The following is an 18,988-nucleotide window of genomic DNA, read 5'->3' on the forward strand; positions in this document are numbered from 1 at the left end:
CGTCTTTAAGCCACCAAAGGCCTAGCTCATTATTAGTCCAACCTATTACTAACGCGGTAAAGAAGTAGAGGTATAAATTAGTATTAAGATCCTATACCTAGGAGTCCTATAAATTACCCAAAATGGTAAGGTAAATTAAGCCAGGTGCTAAATGCGTACCGTTAGCGCAAATAGCGGCAAAAAGGGTTATCCATTCTTAATTACCGTCTTAAATAACGTGCTAAAGTCGTCCAGCCTTATATACGGCTCGTAAGAATATTTACCGTACTTTTATAAGGCGGCCAATAAAAAAGCCCTTCTCATCTATATTATATTAATTCTTCGGTAGCACATAATACTGGCCTAATTTGCGCTCTAAAAGATTGAAATATAAGCTAAAATAGAAGGCCGATTCGGCTTTTTTATATACGCCATCAATTGGTGTAAGATACGCTGTTTTTAACTTATTAGCTTAAAGCTGTAGCTAGCGGGAAACCTAATACGGGCCTAGTTCAGATCCGCTGATCTCTTAGGCAAATTATTTAACTATTACTATTATAGGAGGAGAGCTGTATTTAGTAAGCTTCTTAATATATTTAACAAGGACTTTTAACTAGTGTTAGTTAAGAAGGCGCTGTTAATCGTCAGCAGCTTCCTTGGACCCGGTAACGCCGCGATATCGTTTTAAGAGCGTTAATCGGTTACAGCCATACTTTTTAGCAGTAGCAGTAATATTTGGCTTTGCTTACAAGTTCAAATCATTAATTGCGTCCTCAATTGCCCCCATATTGGTGGTGTTATAATAAATTGATTTCTGAATTTTGGTGTGCATCGGTTGGCACCGTGCACGGCTTAGCACGGACTTCTAAGCGAGGCATAGACAGGAACACCAAAACTAAATACCAAAACCACGAAATATAGAGGCTAGATTTTCTACTACCTCTTAGCCTAATCTCCCCAGAAATCTTCTAGTAGGATTAGTAAGGAGAAAAGGTATAAGGATAGTAAAAACTAGGAAAACCCCCCTATAAGACATAAAATGCCAAGGCCCAGTAGGCCTAAAAAGAAACCTCCTATAGAAATAAGTGATAATGAGTCTATATCTACATTCACTTTTTCTGGCCCTTCTCCTTCTCCTGGCCTATTTGGGATAGGAGAAAAAAGAGGACATGCTTAGTCTTCTACTAAAAAAGAAAACCAAAAACCTGTAAAAAAGATAACCAAACTAATGACTTTTACGGCTAGTATACCTAGTATATCTTTCTCTCCCCTTTCTCCAGAACAATACCTACAAAAGGCTTTAGATAGCCTAACCCAGGCCTATAAAGGGCTAGAAGAAGAAGAAGAAGAAGACAAAAAGGAACAAGTTAAATAGCTAGAGGACTATACACGTAGTATCCTAGTAGGAGAAAATCCCTTTATAAAAGGAAAAAAAAAGACAAAAGATGTCCTAAAAGGACTAGTTAAAGAAGTAAGAGCTCTCCGTAAGGAGGTAGCCCCTACTAAAAAAACCTACGCAGAGAGGCTAAAGAAGGACCTCCCTACTTCGTCCTCTCTACCCTCCTCGTCACTACCACCTCCTACTCCTTCTACTTCTACTAGAAGTAAGAAAAAGCAGCTATAAGAAAGAAAGCTAGTCCTAATTACGGACCAAAAGGACTAACCTCTAGATACCTTCTCTATACGAAACAAAGTCAATCAACTATTTGCATTAAAACTGCAAGTAGAAAAACCTGTTTTAGTATCTATAGCTAGAACTAAAGGAAAATAAAATATTCTCCTTACGACTACGGAAGGGTATAATGCGGATTTCCTAGTCAAATATAAGGAAATCTGGCATAACTGCTTTACCTTTTAAAGAGAACAAAAACTAGAATTATGGGTTTAAATTATAGCCTATAGGGTTCCTACCTTACCTTTCCTAGAAGAAGAAGGCTCTAAGCTTCTAAAAGAAGAAATTAAGACTTTTAATCCTATAAGGATATAAGGACTACCTAGATGGATCTTATCTAGTGTAAAAAGACACGATCCACAGACCAGATTTGGCTCTATAGTTTTTACTATAGAGAACGAAGAAAAAAGACAAGAAATCCNTAANNAAAAAGAGATATTAATTGCAGGTACAGCTACTAAGGTAGTAAAATACCTCGAAGTCTCTCCTACTACGCAATGTAATAGCTGCCAAAAATTTGGCTATATAGGAGACAGATGCTCTACTAGGGCCTGTAGATATTGTGCGGCTGCACATCTATCTAAAGACCACGTCTGTCCTACCTGTATAGTAGGGGGCAGGCCTTGCAAGTATACTACCCCTCTTTGCATCAATTGTAAAGAAAAACACTTTGCTAATAGCAAAGACTGCGAGGTTCTTAAAGCAGCTAAACTAGTATATAGTACTAGTGTAGAAGATTCTATGGAAGAATAAAAATTAATAGGATTCTAGAAGGAGGTACCTCCTACTAGGCTTCTAGGTAAAAGATATTAGAGAGTAAAAGGACAGAAATAAATTGCAAAAGGACAGGGATAGGGGTTAGGATTTCTTATAGTTTTTCCTACCATTTTCTCATTCCCTAGTAGTTGTAATATCTTAGTATTTTACTAGGAAACTATAAACTCCTAGTTTAAGGGTTTATAAACTACTAGGACATAGCCACTAGTATATATTAAGCTGCCTAGAAAGGATTTATGTATATAGAACTATAGCGCTATAGCCTAAGGCTGCATGCGCAGTATTGTACGTAGTATAATACAATAGANAAAAAAAAAAAAAAGAAGATAATATTAGACCTTAAAAAAGAATATATTAGAATCGCAATAGGGCCTATTATAGTCTTACCTCTTAGCCTAGTGCTAAAATTGAATAAAGGGTACTGCTAAATTTATAACCTCTCCTTTCTACTAGTATCTTTAGTTAATAACGTAATTCTAGAAGAATATAGAGCATTAGTATACACTTGTTACGGAACCTCACTATAGGGGCCTCTATAGGAGAACCCTATGCTCTTGCGTACACCTCGCGTATAGCTTATGTCAGCTACGCGTAGGTATATTATAGTGGTGTAGATTGACAACGCCTAGTATCTTAGCATTTTCCTATATTTATACAGCCTTCGGCTTCCTTCCCTCTTTCCTCCTAGATATATATTACGACCCTACTAGTTACCGGAAATACACTCTTTTCTTTCTTTCTTACTAACTGTTTTACTAACTAATTATAATTAACTAACCGACCGACTAGCTAACCGACCGACCGACAGATAGACGGCACTGACTTTCCTATCTTAGAGAGGTCGTACCCTCCCATATATTTTATGGCATTCTACATAGGGATAACGGTAAGCTCTTTAGATTAGAAGTCTAGTGCTATATATATAGGAGACACGTAGGAATATACTACAACTATAAAAGAACCGCTAGCTATAGAAGAACAACTAGCTATAAAAGAACCACCGGCTAGATAGACAAGATAGCAGAACTAGTAGAACTAGAGAACTAGGTAATATTAGATAGTAAGGGGAACTAGGCAGTCCCGGAAAAGATAGAACAGCTAAACTTAACGCATAGGCCAAAGAGTGGCAATAAGAGGCAAAAGAGTACGGGCTAGATGGTCTTAAAAAGTTATATATAAGGACGTCAAGCGAACTAGCGAGCTAATTAGATAACTTTAACCCGTGGTTAAAGTTACCGAGATCTACTACCGAGCATGGCCAGACCTTTATTAAAGATGTAAAGACGATAAGCTAAGGGCTAATTAATTAGATAGAAATGAGATCTAAGACATCTAGCGGCGAAGGAAGTTAGTACTATTATTTACGAACAAAGGAGATAATACTAAGCACGGTCGCAAGTACACGAGATCGGATCTATCCTTAAAAGCTTCCTATTCTAGCTTAGCTTTATCCTCTTTTCAGTTATGCGGATTATATTAGCAGTAGCTCTAAAGGCACTCTATAAAGAACTACCGCGTAAAATAACGGTAGGCTAAGATAGACGGACGTATTAAGACCTAATAATAGTAGAAGATAAAGATTCCATGCTCTCTTAGGGAGACCCCCCCTTAGGCGTTAAGAAGCAGGCACTCTCCGTTAGGGATATAGCTATATAAGTAAACCAACCAAAGCATACACCTATTAAAGTACCACTAAGGCAGCTATTTAGGACACCTTCTGTTAAGATTACGGCTATATAAGTAGACCTACCATAGCGTTTACCCGTAATATTTAGGACTGATAACCCTTAGTAGATAAAGAATAAGAGCTATAAGGACTACCTGTAAGCTCCTAAGGAGACTCTAGATCAGTGTGTCCAAGAGTTAATATCACTGCTAGCGTCGCTGCCAAGAGGCTAATAACGTAAGCAGTCAGCGAGCTTAGAGAGTTGTAACAGTTAGTCAGCTATAAGACTGCAGCTAGCTGACAGCTCGCTGCCTTAGCAGTAAGATTTGGTGGTGAGTTGAAGCTTTTGGTAGAAGTTAAGGATATTTAAATCTTCGACTGAGATTATACGCCAAGCCATGAGAAACCCATGGGAATCTCTCGCTTAGCCATAGTAAATAAAGTATTTTCCCCAATATCTCCATTACGCGCCATACACCCGTTCTCCTATGCCAAAATTTACTATTTTATTACCTATGCAAAATGCGACGTATATTACATTTCACGTATTAGCCAGGCAGTAGAGCTTCTTCCTTATTAAATCCATAATCTACGCGTTACTCAACTCCTTTAGCACCGCGTAGGGTTCGTGGATTAACTCCCTAATCCTCTTAACTAGTGGTTTAAAACCGGTTAAATCCTTTATCCAACGCCTGTTAAGATTGCTCTTAATATATTCTCTATACCGGCGATAAGCTCTATATATAAACGAGCCTTTAGTTAAACTAAAAAGATTATTACTAATAAGCGTAATAGATTATTAGCTGACACAATTAAAGCAGGTTAATGCCAGAAGTGGTAGTTAATTAAAGGCTTTTTATCAAGCAGTTTAATCGACTGTATTAACTCCAATAGAGCTTAAATGTCAATTTTACTGGCTATAAGCCAACTATAGAGGCAGAAAAGCCAGCTTGGTAAGGTAGACTTAACAGAGCTTTGTATTTAATTAAATCTAATATAGAAATAGAGCCTCCGGAGCCCTTACTACCGACTATTCTACCTACCTTTTAAGCCTCTACGGGTGCAGGACAAATTTAGCTATATTTAGATACTGTATTAGGTAAATTAGGGCTAAATTTTAATCGGATAATGTTAATATTATATATAGAGAGGTGCTACTAAAATATGGAATGAAACACCATAAAGTCTATACAAATTTCCTAATTGGGACAGCTAGCTGACAGCTTGACAGTCAGCGTACGTCATCCAATAGTTAGCGGACAGCGAGCGATCCAATTGACGCAGTCAGTTAGCTATTTTGCTCAAGCTCGCAGCTAGGCTAACTGTTGGACACACTGCTCTAGATATATTATCCTATAACTAGCAGTTAACGGCTTAAGACAAGATCTACGTTATAGTTCAGCCTATGCCAGCCCTAGGAGCTACTAGAACTCCCTACTTTACAGAATAGGACGTGTTATAGTTTATTAAATAGTACGAGCGGTTATACGTCTAACACCACGTAATAAGTAAGAAGAAGCACTAGGGTTTTCTAAAGTACTGCAATTACTAGATAGGAATGTAGATTTAAAGCTTACCTAAATTTATAGCTGGTGACTGGACGGAGCTTATAAGAAAGCTTAGGGCAGAATACTAAGGAAGTAACCAATTTCGATAAATAGAAACGGTAGAATTCTTAGAAGCCTATATGTGGTAGTATAGAGATAATCTATTAAGCAGTATACGTAAGTACTATAGGTAGTTTACACTGATCTTCTAAAGGGTTACAGAGGTAAGTAATTTAGAGAATAGTAAGCAAGGATACTAGTTTGCAAAAGGGCTTCCGCTTAAATATTAAAAATATACTATAGCCAAAACAGGAGCTAATCCGGATAGATAAAAGTCTTTTAACTTTTATTAGTTACTAAAAGCTATAGAGGATAGGCTTAGTTTATATAAGGGCGCAGATTATTTACTAAAAATAGACCCTAAGGAGCAGAGCCTTCGTCAGCTGGTTTAATAATTCTATAATTAGCAGCTAGTTTAAAGGGATAAAATTAACCGCTAAAGGGAAGGAAGACTTCTTAACCTAGCTAGACTAGGTGTGCGCGGAGGAGCCCTAATATAGTAGTAGTTACCGACCACAGATTAAGCTATAGTTTAAAGCCTAGTATAAGGATATAGCCTAATACCAGGATATAAAGACTGGTAAAATAGCACCTGCCCTTTATAGGACTCTTAACCTCTATAAAACTCTTAATATCTATAAGGCTATTAGTATCCACAAGATTTTACTACCTTTAGACGGTCGCAGCAGGACGTATAGGGTTAGTAAGGTACGTAAGGACAGGGCTAGCAGACCTACTTTAAATATAAAGGAAGTTACCATTTTACTAAGCACGAGTGTTAAGGCTTAACGGATCTTATTTAGTAAGGACTTATATATCTATCTAATTAAGGAAGACTAATAGTGGGGATACGCGAATGACCTAGACCTAAACTACCGCGGCTCGGCAATAAAGGACGGCTAGAGAGTATTAAGGACTGGCTCTATATATACTAAGAAACTAACTTAAGTAGGCTAAGAAAAGAATAGACGCAGCAACCAGCTTTTTATAACGGAGTAGTGCTAAAGAATAGTAATAAAATGCATATAAACTAGGAGGATTACTATTAAGTACGGCCTATAGACTTAGTAATGCCTAGCTAGTAATATCCGTAGACTTGCCTAACCCTTAAAGACAGCCATATAGCTAGGGCAACCGTTAAGCCGCAGGCTTCGCCGTAGGGGAAGAATATACGACTAGGAGATTATATCTAGATTAGGTTATAGCCTATAGATAAAATAGCTAAGGCTAGGGAAAAAAATTAATTGTTTAATCCTTAGAGATAGTCTTAGAGATAGACGCCTAACTAGTAAGCTCTATAGTAGGCTCCGTAGTAAGTATAGGATGTTTAACTAAGGGACAGTTAAGTTCTTAGGTAGGGGAAGGGACGTAGGTAACGGAGGTGTAAAAGATTTCTATTTATTTACTTATTTACTATATTTTCTAAAGCTCCTCTCTTATTTACTTTCCTAATCGCGACGTGTTAATGCGTTAATTAAGATAACCTACTGCAGGGATGTTAGTTTAGCTTACCGCCTACTACTAAGCTAATAGCGATTTTCTATACCTTATTTCGTTCCCAGACCTTCTTACCAAGGCTTACCTTGCCAAGACGCTAGCCGCTTTTGGCAAGACCTTCGTTAGAAGGTCTAGTATACGGTTTAGATTTTTATTAGTCCCGCGTAGGGTATTTAGGCCTATATACACCTACTTTAAGCTAAATTGTCTTTGCTTTTATAGCTCCCTAGGCTATTCCTAATGGCCAGAATTACCAAATCAAACCTGGCGAAGAAGACTACGTTGCCCGATTTACCCGATTCTAATTCGTTGTCCCGTTATTACGCCCGACGACCCTAAGTCGTAGCAGCCGTACCCCTCCTACCGCCCTCTTCTTACTGCAGCTAGAGTACCTAAACTAATAAGCTAGCTTTAAATAATAATTAAGGACTGCTAGTAGGTATAGATTTGCTTCGTAGAAGGGGGTAAGCTTTAGGTAGAGCCTTATGTAGAGCTTCTGCAGAGCCTCGTATAGAGCTTTATGTAGAGCTTCGTGTAGAGCTTTGTGCAGAGCTTTATACAGAGCCTTGTATAGAGCTTCGTGCAGAGCTTCGTGTAGAGCTTTGTATAGAGCTTCGTGCAGAGCTTCGTATAGAGCTTTGTGTAGAGCTTTGTGTAGAGCTTCGTGCAGAGCTTTATACAAAGCTTCGTGCAGAGCTTTATGCAGAGCTTCGTGCAGAGCTTTTATAGAGCCTCGTGCAGAGCCTTATATAGGGCTTTATATAGATATATAGGTATATAAACGTATATATTTATACTAGTAATTAATTGCAAAGTATATAAAGATAATTATATAGGAAATTATATAAATATTTATTTATTTATTTATATAGGCATTTATATAGGCATTTATATAAATAACTAATTAATTAATTATAATGGCTTATAGGCTAAGGAGTCCTTTAGTAATTCTGGGTAGTATATAAGATCTAATAGGAGGACACCTATAGATACGCCCCCTTCTAACCCCTTAGGGACTAGATATTCCTACCTAGCTAAAGGTAGCTTATAGGCGAATTACTAAACCCTTTTACTTACTNCTACCCTAGATCTTTTAAAGATACCTTAGAAGTATAGTATATAAGGTAGACTTATTATAAAGATATATAGGCTAGGCAAAGGCGGAGCGTATAAGACTAGCTAGAAGGATATACTTAGGCTTTTCCCCTACTAGGGGTTTTTTCCTATATATAGAAGGTAAAAGCCTATATAGACCTAAAAGAGGGACCAAATTAGGCAATAAATAGAATTAATTATATAGATATTTATAAAGCTATTTATATAGCTTTTTTCTATATTAGTACTATATATTAGTAAAGCTTTAGGCTTAAGTATATAATTACCTATTTAAGCTAAAATTTAAAATTNTTATNGCTTAAATAAATGCCTCTAAACTAAAGCTTAAATAAATACTATATTATAAAGATACTAAGCTAAAGAGAAGGAGAAGGAAAAGGGGCCGCTAGGGCTAGTATAAATTAATATAGAGAGCTAGCCGCTAAGGCGCTAGTAGTAGGCGAGCTAATAGTAGGGGATAGTAGTATTTAGTAGGTAGTATACCTTAATACNATTATAGGTATAGCTAATATATATTTTATAAGTATATTTATACTAATAGTATTATAAAATAATAAGCTCTATACTATAGCTATTAGTATAGATAAAATCTTAAAAGGNAAGTAAGTAACTAGTAANATACTAAGTATAGNTATATAGAATAATATATATAAATAATATAACTCTATTACCTAATAATACCTCCCTTTTAATAATAACTATCTTTAGGTATAATACCCTATTTCTTAGACTTAAAAGCGCAGATTAGACGAAGCTATTATTATAGTATATNCNAACTGTTAAGGTATAAGNTACNAGGTAACTGTATATTATTAANAAATGATATTATATAAGGATCTATNTATAGAGGTGAGGCGGTATATATACGTGTCGCTTAGGGGTTAGGTCCGTGCTTNTNTATACGCNTACGCTTATAAGCCAAGTTATAACGCGTGCTAGTCCCATAACAGCTATAGTAATACTATACCTTAAGGGTATATAGGCTTAATATATTAAACCTTTAATAGCTATAGTATAGTGCCTAAAAAGGCCGCCTTATACTTTAGTTATATTAGTATAGGTTATACTAATAGGTTATTAGCAGGTTATAGACCCTAGTTATAAGGACCCTAGTTATAGAGGATAGACCTACTATATTAACTAGTAAAGGCTATCTCTAAGTTAGCTAAGTAAAATTAATAATTAAATCTATAGGACCTTAGATATCTTACTAGTTACTATTATAAAATAATAAGCTTTATACTATGGCTATAGATAAAAACCTAAAAGGTTTATCTATAGCTATAGTATAGAGCTTATTATTTTATAATACTATTAGTATAAATATTTAACTTATACTCTATATAAATATAATGCAATTACCTACTAATAAGCCCTTTAAAACTAGCTAAATAGAGCTTCTATAGGCTTTAAAGGACTATAAAAATCCTTCCTATTAATACTATACACCCTAATTTAGCGTTAGGAGAGGTATATATAGTATTTTCCAGTATACAGCCCTAAAGCTAGACTATAATAAATAAATAAGCCCTTAATCCTAATAAACCTAATTAAACAGCGTGCCCTTTAGGAACGCGTTTTATAAACTATATAAGCCGTAAAATAAACCTAGTAGATACTATAGAAGCAATCTCTTAATATAGATAAGAAGTATACTACTATAATTATAACCCTTTAAATAGCCGTTANTATATTAGCGAAGCTTATCTAAATCTAAGGGACCTAAGAATAATACGCCTAAAATATAAAGGTAATTTAAATAGATATTAGCGCCTTTTAGAGGGCTATAATAATAGCTATAAAGGCTAGACCAGCGTCTATAGGTCTATAATTATATATATATATTACTGCCACTATATCTTTAATACCCTAAGCTATAAGATAAACTGCTTATAANCCTATAAAAGTAAATAAAATCATAATCTATATAAGCAATACTACTAACTATAAAGAGGCCTTAAAGTAAAATAGCTAGGCCCTAATATATAAGCTCTAGGCTATAGGACTTCTAAATACCCCTAGGATATAGGCCGTAAAGAACTTATAAAGCAGTAATGTTAGGGCGTATATTATAGATAAAGGCGTAAAAAATAGGCTAATATTAGAAATAGGGTAGACGAAGGTCCTAGAGTACTTCGCTATACTAGCTATTCTACTAGTACTAGTAGAGGTCTATATAGTACCTATAAGCGTTACTATCTAAGNCCTAAAGGCTAAGNATATAATAAAGCATATAATAAAGTAGAATTATACTATAGTGGGGCTTATAGTAGAGAGGCTAGCGCAGAAAAGGCTAGGAAGACTCTAGATAGAAGAAAAGGTTAAATTGTTACTTATTATAGGCNTATAGTTAAAAGAGGCAGTAAATATGCTATTTAATTAGGGCCTTTTTCTAAAAGGAGACTACTACCTAATTATAAGGTATAAGACAACATTTCTAGTAACGCAGTGCTTTAAATACTAGGGCCTTAATTATATAGCTAAGAGCTATAAAAGAGAGGCNAGATATAGATNCTATGTTAGATAGTATAATACTAGAAATTTATATANAAGACCTATCTAAGAAGTGTATTAACTATAAGGTAGGCTATAAGGTATAGTATTAAGCAGATATAGTAGGAGGAGGCTATAATAATTAGAGCCTTTATACTAATATACTACACTAGCGCCTATAAGGCGCCTATATACAGATAGCAAATATAATTATAGTATAANATTACCACTAGAGAGGCCTTATAATAAGNTAAGAAAAGNAAGCTAAAGGAGATAGCTATATAGGAGAGCTCTATATAGGCAGAGGAGGGCCCTTAAAAGGTTAGCTGGCTATAGATTATTAACTACTTTAGGAGGAAAAGGGGCTAAAAGACCCTCTAATTAATACTCTAATTAATACCCCTAATAGCGCTTAATAGTAGTATATATGCCCTAATTTAAGCCCTAGTAACCTAGGAGCCCCTATTAAATATAGAGCTTAATATAGAAATAGAAGTAGAAGCCTAGATTTAATAATTAAAAAGGCGTTTATAGGCACTAAAAGTGCGTTATAAGGGAGTAAGCGGACATTAGAGGATATTAATTTAGCTAACTTAGAGGCNAATATAGATCTCTTATACTAGGACANCAGAAACCGCTTATAATTATATAGTATAATACTAATAATAGTAGGAATNNTNTGCTACTCTACTTTCTATAGGAGGCGAAGTATACGGACCCCTAACTAGATATACNAGCTATTTAGGAGCTATAGTAAAAGAATTAAAGAAATATANTATATACTATAAAGTCTTACTATNTAGTATATATAGGACTTAGCAATATAAGGGTCTGTTTCTATATAAATAAAGCTATTAATATAAATAAATAGACGTCTATATACTACTTAGCGGACATATACACAATTAAACTAGAAAGCCATAAGTAAACTATCTAGATTTATAACTAAGGACTAAAGGAGAATATATACTATTAGGAGATTTTAATCTATACTATCCTTTTTAGGGGGGTATAGTAGTAATAAGCATAGATAATGCGGTTAATAACCTTATCCGCGCTATAGAGGTAGTAGGCCTAAGCCTAGCTACTAAAGCGGGTATATTAAGGAGCATACTAGATTTAGTATTTACCTCCCCCTAAATTATTAATAGGCTGCTATAGAGTTAAAGATAAGACTGCTAGTATATAGGGTTTAATTACTTTCTAATTACTATAAAGGTAGATATAGAAGTAATAAAGGGGCTTTTACTATTTAGGAGACCACTATAGAAAAAGGCTAATTAGAAATTAATATAGAGCAAGCTAGAGGACTAGCTCTAGCCTCTATATAGTTTCCTATATAATATAAAAAATAAACTAAACGCACTAGTAGAGCTATATATTAGCTAACTAAAAATACTATAGTAAAGATAGTATCTAGTATATAACCCTTACTATAAGCCTTTAAAGTATAGTTAAAGAAATATATAGNGNAGGTAAAGGAAACCTAGTAANCCTTTTAGGNNTAAAAGGCCTTATAGTTAATACTAAACTAGATTAACTATAGAGTTATATATAATAAAAAGAAAAGGTTAATCTAGTAAAAGGCTAATAAGCTATAAAGGTAGACTATTAAGAAGCTAATAAGCGACCCTAAGGGGGTATAGAGAATAGTAAAATAGGTATATATAGCGGACGGGAAGCTAAAGGCTTTACTATAGTTTTTACTTATTAGTAGNCTAGGAGAAAAANCCCTATACTATAATAATAAGGAGAAGACTACTATCCTTATAGAGTATTTCTTCCCGCTACCTATAGAGGCGGACCTTAGTATTATACTAGATTTTATATACCTAAAGCTATAAACTATAAAGAAAGAAGTAAAAGAGGAGGATATTATTATAGTTTTAAAGGGGCTTACCCCTAATAAGGCCCTAGGCCTAAAAAAGATTACTAATTAATTCTTTAAAATATGTAGAGAGTAGCTAGCCCTAGTGCTAGCTAAGCTCTTTAGCAGCTATATATTACCTAAAGCTATTTAAAAACTCTATTATAGTAGTTCTTTAAAAACTATAAAAGCTGTTTTATACTATAGTAAAAGCCTACTAGCTAATTATGTTGCTTAATACTATTAGGAAACTACTTAAAAAAGAAATAGTAGCTAGTTAGCTATCTAGAATTATAGAAAAGAAAGATATACTACTAGCTAGCTAAATAGAAATAAAGGCTAGGGCGCTTAATTAGTATAGATGCGCTAGAGCTATTAACCTAATAGGTATATATAGTATAAGGAGTAGCCTAACCTAGTAGCCTAACTATTTAGTCTTAATATTTCTAAGGCCTTTAACTAAGTTTCCTATAAAAGAATAATCTATAATATAAAGGCCTAGGCCATACCCTATAGAAGGTATAGTTTATAAAGTCCTTCCTTAAGGATTAAATAACAAGGCTCTTAATTAGGGGCTATATAGCGTAAATAATATAGATAAATATTAGTATACCCTAAGGCTTAGTACTACAGTATTTAGGTTTTATTAATAACTCTTAATATACTAATATATAGTAAAACTACAAAGGAGAACCGTAAAGCCCTAAAAAGGAAGTATAAAGTATTATATTATATAGGCACGCCAATATAGGGTAGTATATTACCCCTAAAAAGTATTATTATATCCACTTTATAAGGAGATAAAGGTAAGTAATATAAAGTAAAGCTAAGCATACTTTAAGATAGGTAAAGTATAAACTTAGGCTTGCCTATATAAATGCATTATAAATTAATACTAATAAGGTATGCTTAAGTATATGGAATAAGGTTTCGCGCGGTCTAGATATTACTTAATAGGCTGTAATTGGTTATATATAGTATAGTACTTCACAGTCAGTATAGAAGAGATCTGAATATAGGTTGGCTCACTAGGCTAAAAGGTGCTTAGATCTAGCATACTGCTCTATGATCTAGTGAAATTATATAGATCTAGTATAGCCTAGTCGCACTTACAATAGATTAGCGCCTATAGATAAGTAAGCTTAGCTAGTCTAGTAGATATGTATTAGTATAGAAGTATGGCTTTGCGACTATGATAAAGGGTATAGAAATTGAATACTATAGGAATGAGTACTTTAAGTAGTAATAGGATAGCGTACAGCGATATATATCAGAGTTATACGATCTATATATAAGATGTCTAGTTCATAGTCTATTAAATAAGAATATGAGTTTAAAGAGAGGTATTGAAAGCGATATTTAAGGTGGAATAATAGTATTCTTATATGAGGTATAATATATTAGCTTCAGTAAAATAGTCTGAATATAGCCTACAGATACAGTACGTTAAAGGACAATTATACTCTGGGTTATATATATAGCTAATAAACTTATCTATAATATAGTATAGAAGGAGTAGAAGTAGAGTATAAGAAGATATTTAAAAGTAATAGGAAAAGGAGTAGAAAAATACTAAAGTATACTTACTTACTATATAATAGCCTAGGCTAAGCTATAAAGTAAAATGGGTTTTAAATGCATATAAGGCTTATTAAAGTAAAGAGTATAATTTAATATGCTACTTAGAACTAAATATATAAAGCCTAAAGATATCTCTACTATTAAAAAGTATTAGGGTACCTACTCTAGCCTACTTACTCTAGCTATAACTAATAACTAATAATATATATAGTAGTATTCTACCCTAAATATACTACCGGCTAAGCGAATATTATTACTATACTAAAATATTCTTATATAGAGAGCTCCTAGCTAACTAAAGGCTACTAAAGTAGTTATAAATTAGCTTATATAGATAAACTCCTACTATACCTCTTACTAGCTAGAGAGCTAGCTTAAGTTAAAAGAAAAAGCTAAAAGTACTTAAAAAAAGGAGGATAAATACTATAATAGGTATTATGGAATATAGCAGAATATTATAGGCATAGTAGAGTATAGTAGGTAACGCGCTGTAATACTATTATACTAATATATTTTTTAGAAAGTAAAAAAGTAATAAAAAAGTAATAGCCTATTAGGCTTATAGGCTATAAGCTATAGATAATAATATAGACGTAGTATATATAATATATATTAAATCCTATAACTCCTATTTTATATCTACCTCCTTACTACTAAACTTACTACTAGCCTTCTATACTATTATCCTTATAAACTACTAGTTTATATTCTATTTAAATAACTAAGTAATTAGAAATAGAACTAGGCCCTAACTATTATACCTAAATAACTACTAATAGACTTAAGGAGTATTTATATTAAGATAATTTTCTATAGCTTAAGGAGACCTACTTATACTTAATAGTTACTAATTAGAAAAGGGTTATATCTATATAGTAAAAGAAGAGGTTATTATTTAGCTTTAGCTATATAGTTTCCTTTATATATATATATAGACCTAATATAGACCTACTATATAGACCCTAACGGGAGCCGCAATAGTATAATTAAATATCTTTTTTATAGAGTTATTAATATTAATAGGTATAAGATAAGATATTCTATATAGTATATCTAGTATTAAATTAAATACTATTCCTTTTTAAGTTATTTAATAACTAGTAATATAAAGCTTTACTTAAGGCGTTTATATAGGTAATTATATAACATTTATAGAGCTATTATAAAGCTATCTATAAAAAATAATTATATAACAATTAATTGTATAGGTAGTTATATGGCCAATTATAGACCTTCCTAATATATTAGTGCTGCGTGTTAGTAGGAGCTTTGGGCTCTTATAGGGGTTTCGGGCAGACTTCGAGCAGAGCTTCGAGCAGAGCTTCGAGTGGAGCTTTGAGCAGAGCTTCGAGCAGACCTCGAGCAGAGCTCGAGCGGAGCCTCGAGCAGAGCTTCGAGCAGAGCTTCGAGCAGGCCTCGTGCAGAGCTTCGAGCAGAGCTTCGACCAGACCCTTGAGCAGAGCTTCGACCGACCTCGAGCAGAGCTTCGACCAGACCTCGAGCAGAGCTTCGACCAGACCCTCGACCAGACCCTCGACCAGACCTCGGACCAGACCCTCGACCAGACCTTCGACCAGACCTTTGACCAGACCTTCGACCAGAGCTTTAAGCAGAGCCTTGTGCAGAGCTTTATATAGAGCTTTGTATAGGCATTCGTGCAGGCGTTCGTGCAGGCGTTCGTGCAGGCTTTTGTGCAGGCTTTATGCAGGCAGCGGAGGAGCAATAAAGCAGGTAATAAGGCACAGAATTATCTAGATACAATTATATTAGCTATTTAGGTGTTTATCTACCATAAATATTAATATAGGAGGTCAAACGTTAAGGATTGGTAATGGTTAATGGCTCTAGCTAAATATTTACTGTTTTAGCGGTAATATTTAAGGCAAAACGTAGCGGTAACCACTAGGCCGTTTATAATAATTTTAGTAGCATTAAAATCGCCTTATAAAGTTCTAGAATATAACGTTAGCCGATTATCTATAAAGGCGTTAGTTTATTATTAATTAATAGTAGTAAAGTTTTAAGCAGAGCTTTAAAGGGGAAATCTGCTTATTTAAGGCAAAATATAGTAGTAACCACCAGGCCATTCGCAATAATTTTGGTAGTATTAGAATCGCCTTATAAAGTTTTAAAATATAACATTAGTCGATTATCTATAAAGGCGTTAGCTCGTTACTAATTAATGGCTAAAAATTTAGTATGGCGCGCGAGTTTATATAAGAATTACATATAAATTGGCGTAAGGGACTAATAAATTTCTAAACCATGTACCAGACGACAACAATATAAGATAATTAATCTATTATATAAGCAGCTTATAATTGGCTAATCGTCTAGGACTGAGATAATCTATACCCGGTATGGAAAATCCTTATTAGTCCATTTAGCAGTAAAGCTGGCAGAACTCTATACCGCCCCTAGAATTTAATAATGCGCTAGCTGCACTACTAAGAGCCTTAATTAATTGCATAGATATAGAGCTAATTATATAATATAGAGCTAGACATAAAGCTAGACGTAGAGCCTTAATTAAATAACTGTATAAAAGCCTTGATTAACCAAACGACTATATAAAAGCTATAACTGGTCGAAGAATCAAATTAAGCTTGAGCCTCGATACTAGCACATTACGTCACTAAGTTAAATTAGTCGAATGTCATTAGATTAGAGCCTTCGGCTAGGCCAACCTTATTCCTTATTTAAACGACAACTAATCGCAGCATAACTATTACAACTGTTACTACTATTACTGCCATCTAAATATAGTACTGCGCTAGCTGTATAATAAGAACGGATACTGCGGCAAGGAAGGGACCTATAAGGGCAGTAGTATATTATTAGAAAACAAGTACTGCGGAACGGTAAAGTAGTGTTACGGAAGTGGGCACGAGCTGGAATACAATGTACTAAACAGGGTAGTAATTGAAGAAGGCTACGTACGCGTAACTATGCGTGGTTGATACAAAGATATTTAGATAAAGAAGAAGAATCTTCGTGTGCCAGGTACGGATATAAATAGAGGTTGTAGGGGAACGTGCGTAGGTGTCTCGGGACGAATGTAAGCACGGGTCAAGAACGTCAAAACGCGCAGGGACGTAAGAACGTGTGAGTCCCGTAACAAGTAGTATATAAAGAGGTACTAATAAAGATACTCTATAAGAGGTTATATATAGGGCATAACTAACTATAATAAACCTAAGCTATCCTTATATAACTAAAGATAGAATTAAGCCGCATCCGGCTAAGCTAGTAAAGGACTCTGTTAAGGATTATAAGGGGAGTAGGAATTAAACGTATAGGAGCTAGTACTTCTTAGGGATCGTCTTAATAAAAGGACTGTATTATAGATATAAGGGCAAAGGATATATAACGGAGGTAATTATAATAGCTAAGAAGCTGTTACTAGATAGCTTTAAAGATACTAAAGATAACTTAGATAAAGTGTAGAGCTAGTAGGTTAATAATAAAGAGACTAAAAGTAAAAGATAACCCTAAGAAGGTTCTTAAGCTAGAAGAAGATTAAGGATACGTAAGCGTATAGCTAGTAATAAGGGCAAAGAAGCAGCTATAAAGGACATCCTAGAAAAGCACCAGGCCTATAAAAATGGTTTACTAAAAGCTGCCGCTTATGCTTATAAGGAAGTCTTAAGACAAATCTCTAGATTGGACATCTAGTAGACACTAAGAGCTTTAATTAACTATAGATGTAGAGCCCTAATTAATTAACTATATAGATATAAAGCTTTAACAGAACGACTATATAGCTAGAGTTTTAATTAATTGTCTATAGATAAATATAGAACCTAGGTTGTATGTGTAGTAGAAAACACCTTAAGTTAAGTTAGAGCCTTAGTCAAATCCTAATTAGCTAAACGCCGCCTATATAAGTTAAGTTATTAAATTAGAGCCTTTAGTCGGGCCAACCTAATACCCTATTTAAACGTCGGTTAATTATACGTTATCGCAGCCAGATTAAATTAGTTACCTATTGCCACCTAGTTAAACGTCTTTAATTAGTAGTTAAAGATCCTATAATAGCAGATAGATAGGCACTAGGCCTAATTAGGAAACTATTATATAGCTAGAAGATTATTAGAAGCACTACTAATTAAAGTTTTAGAGCCTCTACGAGACGCGTTAAGAAAGGTAGAGGAGTTTAAGTTAAACGGCAAGCAATATATTCGGTGTCACGCCTTAATAAAGCTTACCTTAACCTGCACCACTATACAAGACTTGCACTTCCGCTTGCAATTATAAGCGCCTTAAGATTACGCACGAAGCTAACGTCGCCGCTAAGGTACAAGAGGTTAATCCTTTTGACGACTATATTAGCATAAATTGTATATTACTTAAATAGGACGAGCAATTTGACGCTATATAATACTAGTATAATTGCCTTACTACCTAGCCTAAGCTCGCTTAATTCGCTCTTAATATCCTCGCTATTCTACCTATATCAGATAATTGCGAACGACTATTTAGCAGCGCTAAAATCCTCCTTAAAGATCGTCGTTCTTAGTTGCGGATGGATATAATTAAGGCAAATAAGTGTCTTCGCTACTTATATGGGCCTCCGCAGAAGGGTACATTTAATAGTAAGGACGTTAATAAGGTAGAAGGAGAGCCTTAACCAGACAGGATATCGCCATCACAGGCCTTAAATCTTTGTGTTACTGCGTATGAGAAGGTATAGGTGGAGGTAGCAGCAGTTTAATTAATAAGGGAGGATGAAG

The sequence above is a fragment of the Cenococcum geophilum genome (genome assembly GCF_001692895.1).
Source record: "Cenococcum geophilum 1.58 unplaced genomic scaffold K441scaffold_23, whole genome shotgun sequence".
Lineage (NCBI taxonomy): Eukaryota > Fungi > Ascomycota > Dothideomycetes > Gloniales > Gloniaceae > Cenococcum > Cenococcum geophilum.